Source organism: Mytilus californianus, unplaced genomic scaffold (genome assembly GCF_021869535.1).
Source record: "Mytilus californianus isolate M0D057914Y unplaced genomic scaffold, xbMytCali1.0.p SCAF_6, whole genome shotgun sequence".
NCBI classification, from domain to species: Eukaryota; Metazoa; Mollusca; class Bivalvia; order Mytilida; family Mytilidae; genus Mytilus; species Mytilus californianus.
This window is the reverse complement of record NW_026262712.1, coordinates 67,180,979-67,196,130: the sequence shown is the minus strand read 5'-3', so window position 1 is coordinate 67,196,130 and position 15,152 is coordinate 67,180,979. Positions and strand designations below refer to the sequence as shown.

At 34.2% G+C, this 15,152-nt stretch overlaps 1 long non-coding RNA gene across 1 annotated transcript in view; it reads left to right on the top strand.

Annotated features, from left to right (window-relative positions):
- Nucleotides 1–15,152, top strand: part of LOC127706078 (uncharacterized) — a 208,768-nt gene that overhangs the window by 9,297 nt on the left and 184,319 nt on the right. The gene's annotated exons all lie outside the window — the stretch shown is intronic.

Below are 15,152 nucleotides of genomic sequence, written 5' to 3'. Positions count from 1 at the left end.
CCACTATGCAATTTTAAGCATTTATAGCTATTTCGTCTTAAGTTAGAATAAAGCGGCAGTTATTTCATAGCAAATTTATCTGATCCCGACTTGACTGTGCTTAAAAAATCAACATATTACATTATAGAGCTCACTGGTTCCCGAAAGTTGGATAGTATAAAAACAGGTACTTCCGATCTGGGCAACAGGGCAAACATGTCCCCCATCATAATTTCATATATCTATTTTATTATTTATGGGAAACTTCCATCAAGGGTTCTATCGTGATCCTAAGACGTAGAGCCTTTCATTTGATATCAATCAATTACCAATTTTCTTTTACTTTTGGACAAAGTTACAGCTACGCGTAGGAACTATTTTGTTTAACATATGTACTACTTTCTTGTATGTTCTCTGTGACCGGGTCCGAATTATATACCTTCTTGGTGTTAAGCGAAAAACAAAGGAATTAACGCACACACAATTTTGGGAAAGTAGCGAAGCTCTACGTAAGTCTTACTCATTTTCTGGAGACAAATACAAATAAGCAAAAACTAAACGATGAGGAAAATGACCAAACAGATAAAAAAATCTCCTTCTTTCTTGATTATTTCTTTTTTCATATCAACAATAGTCAGACTCTTTTTGAAACTACATCCCTTGCACGTGAAGAGTGCTGTATATTTTAACTGAGAATCTTATCAAATAAAAAAACAGCAAATTTCATACCGTTCAGTTTTGTGTTGTTGGCTAGCTGTTTTATTGATGTATGCCTTGCATCTCCTTTTACTCTTATGAATGTTTCTTGTGTCAAAAAGTTGTTGCCATTTCACTAAACATTGAAAGTATTTCGTATTTTATAGCTGATGTTTATCATTTGAAAAATCTGTTTCAAGGCATCCCCCTTTTCTTAAAAAAAATAATACCAAAACAATGCAAAAAGCAAAAGTAAAACAAAAAACTCGTTTTCCAGACATAATACGTAACAAAACAAGCTCCGTCTTTCAGAGGTAAGCATACGATGTATAGGGTTTGAAATCCTTATATAGTACACAATCTGCAAAATTTCCTCAGAGAAGGTATTGGCAAAAAACTGGATAGTTATATACGTATTATATACGTTTGTAGGTTTTTGTCATTTTTCGTCTATTTCGAAGTTGTGATCTGCACAGGTTAAAATTTAATTGTCCCAAAAAATTTTAAACATCGACTCAATCAGAAAATGAGTCTTTATCATGGCTTTTTCGTGATAAAATACACAAATTTTGCAAAACATTGATATATTGCACCTTTTTCATTGAATAATTTGTACATATAAGTTTGCACTGCATGTGTTGTTATCAACCCGCAGTCTAGTAACTACTGGCTAGGTCTGTTGGGAACATAGCCCTCGACGGGACGGAGTGAAACCCGTACGTACGTGGAGGCGACAGATTTAAATCTTAGCTGTATCTTGTCCTCTTTTCTTTCCTAGGAATGTTGTACGATAAAAGGGGGGTGTTAGATATATAAAATGAATCTTAAGTATAATAGCCCATTTACATTTTCTTAAATGTGTGTGTGTCCCACGTCAAGGTACGTTGTCGTTAACGGTCGTATATCATATCGTAATGTTAATGCCCCCTCCCCCTTTATTTAGAGAATTGAGTGTGAATAGCATATCTTTGATAGTTTCTGTTGAATTTATGTATATCTTTTATGGAATCGAGATAGTTTAGAGCGAGACATATCAACAATGTGTAATCACCTGTCTATTTGTCGTAGACTTAATGTCTGCATCAAGATTTTTTTTTTTTTATTTCTGTCGTTTGGCTGCTGTTCAATTGACGTATAAACCACGTCTGATTCTCCTTCTATTTCGCACTTAATATTACGTGTATACTGTTGGCTGAAAAAAATATGAATCTGATAGCACTTATGTGACATATTGTTAGGACACCTGTCTATTGTTGAAGATTACACGTCTCCCTCTAAATGTCTTTTGGTTATTTCTGTAGTTGGGTTGCTGTCTCATTGACGTTTACCTCACATCTTTTTTTATTCGTGCAGCACTTAATTTTCCGAGTGCACCGAAGGCTGACAAAAACAAGCACTGCCAGTTTTTCTTTGTATCAAGTATAGTGGATTGATTTGATTGTTTTCTACTTAACGTCCAGTGGCAAATATTCCATGCATATTAAAGCCATTGTGTCAGAAATTCACCTCAAGTCTACTTAAACATTTGCTTTTTTTTTTGTATTTTTCTGAGTGAAGAAAATCAGAATTCTATAGAAACGCAGACACGCACTTGCTTCAAAAATTGTTTTCAGGAATAAAACCACTATGCAATTTTAAGCATTTATAGCTATTTCGTCTTAAGTTAGAATAAAGCGGCAGTTATTTCATAGCAAATTTATCTGATCCCGACTTGACTGTGCTTAAAAAATCAACATATTACATTATAGAGCTCACTGGTTCCCGAAAGTTGGATAGTATAAAAACAGGTACTTCCGATCTGGGCAACAGGGCAAACATGTCCCCCATCATAATTTCATATATCTATTTTATTATTTATGGGAAACTTCCATCAAGGGTTCTATCGTGATCCTAAGACGTAGAGCCTTTCATTTGATATCAATCAATTACCAATTTTCTTTTACTTTTGGACAAAGTTACAGCTACGCGTAGGAACTATTTTGTTTAACATATGTACTACTTTCTTGTATGTTCTCTGTGACCGGGTCCGAATTATATACCTTCTTGGTGTTAAGCGAAAAACAAAGGAATTAACGCACACACAATTTTGGGAAAGTAGCGAAGCTCTACGTAAGTCTTACTCATTTTCTGGAGACAAATACAAATAAGCAAAAACTAAACGATGAGGAAAATGACCAAACAGATAAAAAAATCTCCTTCTTTCTTGATTATTTCTTTTTTCATATCAACAATAGTCAGACTCTTTTTGAAACTACATCCCTTGCACGTGAAGAGTGCTGTATATTTTAACTGAGAATCTTATCAAATAAAAAAACAGCAAATTTCATACCGTTCAGTTTTGTGTTGTTGGCTAGCTGTTTTATTGATGTATGCCTTGCATCTCCTTTTACTCTTATGAATGTTTCTTGTGTCAAAAAGTTGTTGCCATTTCACTAAACATTGAAAGTATTTCGTATTTTATAGCTGATGTTTATCATTTGAAAAATCTGTTTCAAGGCATCCCCCTTTTCTTAAAAAAAATAATACCAAAACAATGCAAAAAGCAAAAGTAAAACAAAAAACTCGTTTTCCAGACATAATACGTAACAAAACAAGCTCCGTCTTTCAGAGGTAAGCATACGATGTATAGGGTTTGAAATCCTTATATAGTACACAATCTGCAAAATTTCCTCAGAGAAGGTATTGGCAAAAAACTGGATAGTTATATACGTATTATATACGTTTGTAGGTTTTTGTCATTTTTCGTCTATTTCGAAGTTGTGATCTGCACAGGTTAAAATTTAATTGTCCCAAAAAATTTTAAACATCGACTCAATCAGAAAATGAGTCTTTATCATGGCTTTTTCGTGATAAAATACACAAATTTTGCAAAACATTGATATATTGCACCTTTTTCATTGAATAATTTGTACATATAAGTTTGCACTGCATGTGTTGTTATCAACCCGCAGTCTAGTAACTACTGGCTAGGTCTGTTGGGAACATAGCCCTCGACGGGACGGAGTGAAACCCGTACGTACGTGGAGGCGACAGATTTAAATCTTAGCTGTATCTTGTCCTCTTTTCTTTCCTAGGAATGTTGTACGATAAAAGGGGGGTGTTAGATATATAAAATGAATCTTAAGTATAATAGCCCATTTACATTTTCTTAAATGTGTGTGTGTCCCACGTCAAGGTACGTTGTCGTTAACGGTCGTATATCATATCGTAATGTTAATGCCCCCTCCCCCTTTATTTAGAGAATTGAGTGTGAATAGCATATCTTTGATAGTTTCTGTTGAATTTATGTATATCTTTTATGGAATCGAGATAGTTTAGAGCGAGACATATCAACAATGTGTAATCACCTGTCTATTTGTCGTAGACTTAATGTCTGCATCAAGATTTTTTTTTTTTATTTCTGTCGTTTGGCTGCTGTTCAATTGACGTATAAACCACGTCTGATTCTCCTTCTATTTCGCACTTAATATTACGTGTATACTGTTGGCTGAAAAAAATATGAATCTGATAGCACTTATGTGACATATTGTTAGGACACCTGTCTATTGTTGAAGATTACACGTCTCCCTCTAAATGTCTTTTGGTTATTTCTGTAGTTGGGTTGCTGTCTCATTGACGTTTACCTCACATCTTTTTTTATTCGTGCAGCACTTAATTTTCCGAGTGCACCGAAGGCTGACAAAAACAAGCACTGCCAGTTTTTCTTTGTATCAAGTATAGTGGATTGATTTGATTGTTTTCTACTTAACGTCCAGTGGCAAATATTCCATGCATATTAAAGCCATTGTGTCAGAAATTCACCTCAAGTCTACTTAAACATTTGCTTTTTTTTTTGTATTTTTCTGAGTGAAGAAAATCAGAATTCTATAGAAACGCAGACACGCACTTGCTTCAAAAATTGTTTTCAGGAATAAAACCACTATGCAATTTTAAGCATTTATAGCTATTTCGTCTTAAGTTAGAATAAAGCGGCAGTTATTTCATAGCAAATTTATCTGATCCCGACTTGACTGTGCTTAAAAAATCAACATATTACATTATAGAGCTCACTGGTTCCCGAAAGTTGGATAGTATAAAAACAGGTACTTCCGATCTGGGCAACAGGGCAAACATGTCCCCCATCATAATTTCATATATCTATTTTATTATTTATGGGAAACTTCCATCAAGGGTTCTATCGTGATCCTAAGACGTAGAGCCTTTCATTTGATATCAATCAATTACCAATTTTCTTTTACTTTTGGACAAAGTTACAGCTACGCGTAGGAACTATTTTGTTTAACATATGTACTACTTTCTTGTATGTTCTCTGTGACCGGGTCCGAATTATATACCTTCTTGGTGTTAAGCGAAAAACAAAGGAATTAACGCACACACAATTTTGGGAAAGTAGCGAAGCTCTACGTAAGTCTTACTCATTTTCTGGAGACAAATACAAATAAGCAAAAACTAAACGATGAGGAAAATGACCAAACAGATAAAAAAATCTCCTTCTTTCTTGATTATTTCTTTTTTCATATCAACAATAGTCAGACTCTTTTTGAAACTACATCCCTTGCACGTGAAGAGTGCTGTATATTTTAACTGAGAATCTTATCAAATAAAAAAACAGCAAATTTCATACCGTTCAGTTTTGTGTTGTTGGCTAGCTGTTTTATTGATGTATGCCTTGCATCTCCTTTTACTCTTATGAATGTTTCTTGTGTCAAAAAGTTGTTGCCATTTCACTAAACATTGAAAGTATTTCGTATTTTATAGCTGATGTTTATCATTTGAAAAATCTGTTTCAAGGCATCCCCCTTTTCTTAAAAAAAATAATACCAAAACAATGCAAAAAGCAAAAGTAAAACAAAAAACTCGTTTTCCAGACATAATACGTAACAAAACAAGCTCCGTCTTTCAGAGGTAAGCATACGATGTATAGGGTTTGAAATCCTTATATAGTACACAATCTGCAAAATTTCCTCAGAGAAGGTATTGGCAAAAAACTGGATAGTTATATACGTATTATATACGTTTGTAGGTTTTTGTCATTTTTCGTCTATTTCGAAGTTGTGATCTGCACAGGTTAAAATTTAATTGTCCCAAAAAATTTTAAACATCGACTCAATCAGAAAATGAGTCTTTATCATGGCTTTTTCGTGATAAAATACACAAATTTTGCAAAACATTGATATATTGCACCTTTTTCATTGAATAATTTGTACATATAAGTTTGCACTGCATGTGTTGTTATCAACCCGCAGTCTAGTAACTACTGGCTAGGTCTGTTGGGAACATAGCCCTCGACGGGACGGAGTGAAACCCGTACGTACGTGGAGGCGACAGATTTAAATCTTAGCTGTATCTTGTCCTCTTTTCTTTCCTAGGAATGTTGTACGATAAAAGGGGGGTGTTAGATATATAAAATGAATCTTAAGTATAATAGCCCATTTACATTTTCTTAAATGTGTGTGTGTCCCACGTCAAGGTACGTTGTCGTTAACGGTCGTATATCATATCGTAATGTTAATGCCCCCTCCCCCTTTATTTAGAGAATTGAGTGTGAATAGCATATCTTTGATAGTTTCTGTTGAATTTATGTATATCTTTTATGGAATCGAGATAGTTTAGAGCGAGACATATCAACAATGTGTAATCACCTGTCTATTTGTCGTAGACTTAATGTCTGCATCAAGATTTTTTTTTTTTATTTCTGTCGTTTGGCTGCTGTTCAATTGACGTATAAACCACGTCTGATTCTCCTTCTATTTCGCACTTAATATTACGTGTATACTGTTGGCTGAAAAAAATATGAATCTGATAGCACTTATGTGACATATTGTTAGGACACCTGTCTATTGTTGAAGATTACACGTCTCCCTCTAAATGTCTTTTGGTTATTTCTGTAGTTGGGTTGCTGTCTCATTGACGTTTACCTCACATCTTTTTTTATTCGTGCAGCACTTAATTTTCCGAGTGCACCGAAGGCTGACAAAAACAAGCACTGCCAGTTTTTCTTTGTATCAAGTATAGTGGATTGATTTGATTGTTTTCTACTTAACGTCCAGTGGCAAATATTCCATGCATATTAAAGCCATTGTGTCAGAAATTCACCTCAAGTCTACTTAAACATTTGCTTTTTTTTTTGTATTTTTCTGAGTGAAGAAAATCAGAATTCTATAGAAACGCAGACACGCACTTGCTTCAAAAATTGTTTTCAGGAATAAAACCACTATGCAATTTTAAGCATTTATAGCTATTTCGTCTTAAGTTAGAATAAAGCGGCAGTTATTTCATAGCAAATTTATCTGATCCCGACTTGACTGTGCTTAAAAAATCAACATATTACATTATAGAGCTCACTGGTTCCCGAAAGTTGGATAGTATAAAAACAGGTACTTCCGATCTGGGCAACAGGGCAAACATGTCCCCCATCATAATTTCATATATCTATTTTATTATTTATGGGAAACTTCCATCAAGGGTTCTATCGTGATCCTAAGACGTAGAGCCTTTCATTTGATATCAATCAATTACCAATTTTCTTTTACTTTTGGACAAAGTTACAGCTACGCGTAGGAACTATTTTGTTTAACATATGTACTACTTTCTTGTATGTTCTCTGTGACCGGGTCCGAATTATATACCTTCTTGGTGTTAAGCGAAAAACAAAGGAATTAACGCACACACAATTTTGGGAAAGTAGCGAAGCTCTACGTAAGTCTTACTCATTTTCTGGAGACAAATACAAATAAGCAAAAACTAAACGATGAGGAAAATGACCAAACAGATAAAAAAATCTCCTTCTTTCTTGATTATTTCTTTTTTCATATCAACAATAGTCAGACTCTTTTTGAAACTACATCCCTTGCACGTGAAGAGTGCTGTATATTTTAACTGAGAATCTTATCAAATAAAAAAACAGCAAATTTCATACCGTTCAGTTTTGTGTTGTTGGCTAGCTGTTTTATTGATGTATGCCTTGCATCTCCTTTTACTCTTATGAATGTTTCTTGTGTCAAAAAGTTGTTGCCATTTCACTAAACATTGAAAGTATTTCGTATTTTATAGCTGATGTTTATCATTTGAAAAATCTGTTTCAAGGCATCCCCCTTTTCTTAAAAAAAATAATACCAAAACAATGCAAAAAGCAAAAGTAAAACAAAAAACTCGTTTTCCAGACATAATACGTAACAAAACAAGCTCCGTCTTTCAGAGGTAAGCATACGATGTATAGGGTTTGAAATCCTTATATAGTACACAATCTGCAAAATTTCCTCAGAGAAGGTATTGGCAAAAAACTGGATAGTTATATACGTATTATATACGTTTGTAGGTTTTTGTCATTTTTCGTCTATTTCGAAGTTGTGATCTGCACAGGTTAAAATTTAATTGTCCCAAAAAATTTTAAACATCGACTCAATCAGAAAATGAGTCTTTATCATGGCTTTTTCGTGATAAAAAACACAAATTTTGCAAAACATTGATATATTGCACCTTTTTCATTGAATAATTTGTACATATAAGTTTGCACTGCATGTGTTGTTATCAACCCGCAGTCTAGTAACTACTGGCTAGGTCTGTTGGGAACATAGCCCTCGACGGGACGGAGTGAAACCCGTACGTACGTGGAGGCGACAGATTTAAATCTTAGCTGTATCTTGTCCTCTTTTCTTTCCTAGGAATGTTGTACGATAAAAGGGGGGTGTTAGATATATAAAATGAATCTTAAGTATAATAGCCCATTTACATTTTCTTAAATGTGTGTGTGTCCCACGTCAAGGTACGTTGTCGTTAACGGTCGTATATCATATCGTAATGTTAATGGCCCCCTCCCCCTTTATTTAGAGAATTGAGTGTGAATAGCATATCTTTGATAGTTTCTGTTGAATTTATGTATATCTTTTATGGAATCGAGATAGTTTAGAGCGAGACATATCAACAATGTGTAATCACCTGTCTATTTGTCGTAGACTTAATGTCTGCATCAAGATTTTTTTTTTTTATTTCTGTCGTTTGGCTGCTGTTCAATTGACGTATAAACCACGTCTGATTCTCCTTCTATTTCGCACTTAATATTACGTGTATACTGTTGGCTGAAAAAAATATGAATCTGATAGCACTTATGTGACATATTGTTAGGACACCTGTCTATTGTTGAAGATTACACGTCTCCCTCTAAATGTCTTTTGGTTATTTCTGTAGTTGGGTTGCTGTCTCATTGACGTTTACCTCACATCTTTTTTTATTCGTGCAGCACTTAATTTTCCGAGTGCACCGAAGGCTGACAAAAACAAGCACTGCCAGTTTTTCTTTGTATCAAGTATAGTGGATTGATTTGATTGTTTTCTACTTAACGTCCAGTGGCAAATATTCCATGCATATTAAAGCCATTGTGTCAGAAATTCACCTCAAGTCTACTTAAACATTTGCTTTTTTTTTTGTATTTTTCTGAGTGAAGAAAATCAGAATTCTATAGAAACGCAGACACGCACTTGCTTCAAAAATTGTTTTCAGGAATAAAACCACTATGCAATTTTAAGCATTTATAGCTATTTCGTCTTAAGTTAGAATAAAGCGGCAGTTATTTCATAGCAAATTTATCTGATCCCGACTTGACTGTGCTTAAAAAATCAACATATTACATTATAGAGCTCACTGGTTCCCGAAAGTTGGATAGTATAAAAACAGGTACTTCCGATCTGGGCAACAGGGCAAACATGTCCCCCATCATAATTTCATATATCTATTTTATTATTTATGGGAAACTTCCATCAAGGGTTCTATCGTGATCCTAAGACGTAGAGCCTTTCATTTGATATCAATCAATTACCAATTTTCTTTTACTTTTGGACAAAGTTACAGCTACGCGTAGGAACTATTTTGTTTAACATATGTACTACTTTCTTGTATGTTCTCTGTGACCGGGTCCGAATTATATACCTTCTTGGTGTTAAGCGAAAAACAAAGGAATTAACGCACACACAATTTTGGGAAAGTAGCGAAGCTCTACGTAAGTCTTACTCATTTTCTGGAGACAAATACAAATAAGCAAAAACTAAACGATGAGGAAAATGACCAAACAGATAAAAAAATCTCCTTCTTTCTTGATTATTTCTTTTTTCATATCAACAATAGTCAGACTCTTTTTGAAACTACATCCCTTGCACGTGAAGAGTGCTGTATATTTTAACTGAGAATCTTATCAAATAAAAAAACAGCAAATTTCATACCGTTCAGTTTTGTGTTGTTGGCTAGCTGTTTTATTGATGTATGCCTTGCATCTCCTTTTACTCTTATGAATGTTTCTTGTGTCAAAAAGTTGTTGCCATTTCACTAAACATTGAAAGTATTTCGTATTTTATAGCTGATGTTTATCATTTGAAAAATCTGTTTCAAGGCATCCCCCTTTTCTTAAAAAAAATAATACCAAAACAATGCAAAAAGCAAAAGTAAAACAAAAAACTCGTTTTCCAGACATAATACGTAACAAAACAAGCTCCGTCTTTCAGAGGTAAGCATACGATGTATAGGGTTTGAAATCCTTATATAGTACACAATCTGCAAAATTTCCTCAGAGAAGGTATTGGCAAAAAACTGGATAGTTATATACGTATTATATACGTTTGTAGGTTTTTGTCATTTTTCGTCTATTTCGAAGTTGTGATCTGCACAGGTTAAAATTTAATTGTCCCAAAAAATTTTAAACATCGACTCAATCAGAAAATGAGTCTTTATCATGGCTTTTTCGTGATAAAAAACACAAATTTTGCAAAACATTGATATATTGCACCTTTTTCATTGAATAATTTGTACATATAAGTTTGCACTGCATGTGTTGTTATCAACCCGCAGTCTAGTAACTACTGGCTAGGTCTGTTGGGAACATAGCCCTCGACGGGACGGAGTGAAACCCGTACGTACGTGGAGGCGACAGATTTAAATCTTAGCTGTATCTTGTCCTCTTTTCTTTCCTAGGAATGTTGTACGATAAAAGGGGGGTGTTAGATATATAAAATGAATCTTAAGTATAATAGCCCATTTACATTTTCTTAAATGTGTGTGTGTCCCACGTCAAGGTACGTTGTCGTTAACGGTCGTATATCATATCGTAATGTTAATGCCCCCTCCCCCTTTATTTAGAGAATTGAGTGTGAATAGCATATCTTTGATAGTTTCTGTTGAATTTATGTATATCTTTTATGGAATCGAGATAGTTTAGAGCGAGACATATCAACAATGTGTAATCACCTGTCTATTTGTCGTAGACTTAATGTCTGCATCAAGATTTTTTTTTTTTTATTTCTGTCGTTTGGCTGCTGTTCAATTGACGTATAAACCACGTCTGATTCTCCTTCTATTTCGCACTTAATATTACGTGTATACTGTTGGCTGAAAAAAATATGAATCTGATAGCACTTATGTGACATATTGTTAGGACACCTGTCTATTGTTGAAGATTACACGTCTCCCTCTAAATGTCTTTTGGTTATTTCTGTAGTTGGGTTGCTGTCTCATTGACGTTTACCTCACATCTTTTTTTATTCGTGCAGCACTTAATTTTCCGAGTGCACCGAAGGCTGACAAAAACAAGCACTGCCAGTTTTTCTTTGTATCAAGTATAGTGGATTGATTTGATTGTTTTCTACTTAACGTCCAGTGGCAAATATTCCATGCATATTAAAGCCATTGTGTCAGAAATTCACCTCAAGTCTACTTAAACATTTGCTTTTTTTTTTGTATTTTTCTGAGTGAAGAAAATCAGAATTCTATAGAAACGCAGACACGCACTTGCTTCAAAAATTGTTTTCAGGAATAAAACCACTATGCAATTTTAAGCATTTATAGCTATTTCGTCTTAAGTTAGAATAAAGCGGCAGTTATTTCATAGCAAATTTATCTGATCCCGACTTGACTGTGCTTAAAAAATCAACATATTACATTATAGAGCTCACTGGTTCCCGAAAGTTGGATAGTATAAAAACAGGTACTTCCGATCTGGGCAACAGGGCAAACATGTCCCCCATCATAATTTCATATATCTATTTTATTATTTATGGGAAACTTCCATCAAGGGTTCTATCGTGATCCTAAGACGTAGAGCCTTTCATTTGATATCAATCAATTACCAATTTTCTTTTACTTTTGGACAAAGTTACAGCTACGCGTAGGAACTATTTTGTTTAACATATGTACTACTTTCTTGTATGTTCTCTGTGACCGGGTCCGAATTATATACCTTCTTGGTGTTAAGCGAAAAACAAAGGAATTAACGCACACACAATTTTGGGAAAGTAGCGAAGCTCTACGTAAGTCTTACTCATTTTCTGGAGACAAATACAAATAAGCAAAAACTAAACGATGAGGAAAATGACCAAACAGATAAAAAAATCTCCTTCTTTCTTGATTATTTCTTTTTTCATATCAACAATAGTCAGACTCTTTTTGAAACTACATCCCTTGCACGTGAAGAGTGCTGTATATTTTAACTGAGAATCTTATCAAATAAAAAAACAGCAAATTTCATACCGTTCAGTTTTGTGTTGTTGGCTAGCTGTTTTATTGATGTATGCCTTGCATCTCCTTTTACTCTTATGAATGTTTCTTGTGTCAAAAAGTTGTTGCCATTTCACTAAACATTGAAAGTATTTCGTATTTTATAGCTGATGTTTATCATTTGAAAAATCTGTTTCAAGGCATCCCCCTTTTCTTAAAAAAAATAATACCAAAACAATGCAAAAAGCAAAAGTAAAACAAAAAACTCGTTTTCCAGACATAATACGTAACAAAACAAGCTCCGTCTTTCAGAGGTAAGCATACGATGTATAGGGTTTGAAATCCTTATATAGTACACAATCTGCAAAATTTCCTCAGAGAAGGTATTGGCAAAAAACTGGATAGTTATATACGTATTATATACGTTTGTAGGTTTTTGTCATTTTTCGTCTATTTCGAAGTTGTGATCTGCACAGGTTAAAATTTAATTGTCCCAAAAAATTTTAAACATCGACTCAATCAGAAAATGAGTCTTTATCATGGCTTTTTCGTGATAAAAAACACAAATTTTGCAAAACATTGATATATTGCACCTTTTTCATTGAATAATTTGTACATATAAGTTTGCACTGCATGTGTTGTTATCAACCCGCAGTCTAGTAACTACTGGCTAGGTCTGTTGGGAACATAGCCCTCGACGGGACGGAGTGAAACCCGTACGTACGTGGAGGCGACAGATTTAAATCTTAGCTGTATCTTGTCCTCTTTTCTTTCCTAGGAATGTTGTACGATAAAAGGGGGGTGTTAGATATATAAAATGAATCTTAAGTATAATAGCCCATTTACATTTTCTTAAATGTGTGTGTGTCCCACGTCAAGGTACGTTGTCGTTAACGGTCGTATATCATATCGTAATGTTAATGCCCCCTCCCCCTTTATTTAGAGAATTGAGTGTGAATAGCATATCTTTGATAGTTTCTGTTGAATTTATGTATATCTTTTATGGAATCGAGATAGTTTAGAGCGAGACATATCAACAATGTGTAATCACCTGTCTATTTGTCGTAGACTTAATGTCTGCATCAAGATTTTTTTTTTTTATTTCTGTCGTTTGGCTGCTGTTCAATTGACGTATAAACCACGTCTGATTCTCCTTCTATTTCGCACTTAATATTACGTGTATACTGTTGGCTGAAAAAAATATGAATCTGATAGCACTTATGTGACATATTGTTAGGACACCTGTCTATTGTTGAAGATTACACGTCTCCCTCTAAATGTCTTTTGGTTATTTCTGTAGTTGGGTTGCTGTCTCATTGACGTTTACCTCACATCTTTTTTTATTCGTGCAGCACTTAATTTTCCGAGTGCACCGAAGGCTGACAAAAACAAGCACTGCCAGTTTTTCTTTGTATCAAGTATAGTGGATTGATTTGATTGTTTTCTACTTAACGTCCAGTGGCAAATATTCCATGCATATTAAAGCCATTGTGTCAGAAATTCACCTCAAGTCTACTTAAACATTTGCTTTTTTTTTTGTATTTTTCTGAGTGAAGAAAATCAGAATTCTATAGAAACGCAGACACGCACTTGCTTCAAAAATTGTTTTCAGGAATAAAACCACTATGCAATTTTAAGCATTTATAGCTATTTCGTCTTAAGTTAGAATAAAGCGGCAGTTATTTCATAGCAAATTTATCTGATCCCGACTTGACTGTGCTTAAAAAATCAACATATTACATTATAGAGCTCACTGGTTCCCGAAAGTTGGATAGTATAAAAACAGGTACTTCCGATCTGGGCAACAGGGCAAACATGTCCCCCATCATAATTTCATATATCTATTTTATTATTTATGGGAAACTTCCATCAAGGGTTCTATCGTGATCCTAAGACGTAGAGCCTTTCATTTGATATCAATCAATTACCAATTTTCTTTTACTTTTGGACAAAGTTACAGCTACGCGTAGGAACTATTTTGTTTAACATATGTACTACTTTCTTGTATGTTCTCTGTGACCGGGTCCGAATTATATACCTTCTTGGTGTTAAGCGAAAAACAAAGGAATTAACGCACACACAATTTTGGGAAAGTAGCGAAGCTCTACGTAAGTCTTACTCATTTTCTGGAGACAAATACAAATAAGCAAAAACTAAACGATGAGGAAAATGACCAAACAGATAAAAAAATCTCCTTCTTTCTTGATTATTTCTTTTTTCATATCAACAATAGTCAGACTCTTTTTGAAACTACATCCCTTGCACGTGAAGAGTGCTGTATATTTTAACTGAGAATCTTATCAAATAAAAAAACAGCAAATTTCATACCGTTCAGTTTTGTGTTGTTGGCTAGCTGTTTTATTGATGTATGCCTTGCATCTCCTTTTACTCTTATGAATGTTTCTTGTGTCAAAAAGTTGTTGCCATTTCACTAAACATTGAAAGTATTTCGTATTTTATAGCTGATGTTTATCATTTGAAAAATCTGTTTCAAGGCATCCCCCTTTTCTTAAAAAAAATAATACCAAAACAATGCAAAAAGCAAAAGTAAAACAAAAAACTCGTTTTCCAGACATAATACGTAACAAAACAAGCTCCGTCTTTCAGAGGTAAGCATACGATGTATAGGGTTTGAAATCCTTATATAGTACACAATCTGCAAAATTTCCTCAGAGAAGGTATTGGCAAAAAACTGGATAGTTATATACGTATTATATACGTTTGTAGGTTTTTGTCATTTTTCGTCTATTTCGAAGTTGTGATCTGCACAGGTTAAAATTTAATTGTCCCAAAAAATTTTAAACATCGACTCAATCAGAAAATGAGTCTTTATCATGGCTTTTTCGTGATAAAATACACAAATTTTGCAAAACATTGATATATTGCACCTTTTTCATTGAATAATTTGTACATATAAGTTTGCACTGCATGTGTTGTTATCAACCCGCAGTCTAGTAACTACTGGCTAGGTCTGTTGGGAACATAGCCCTCGACGGGAC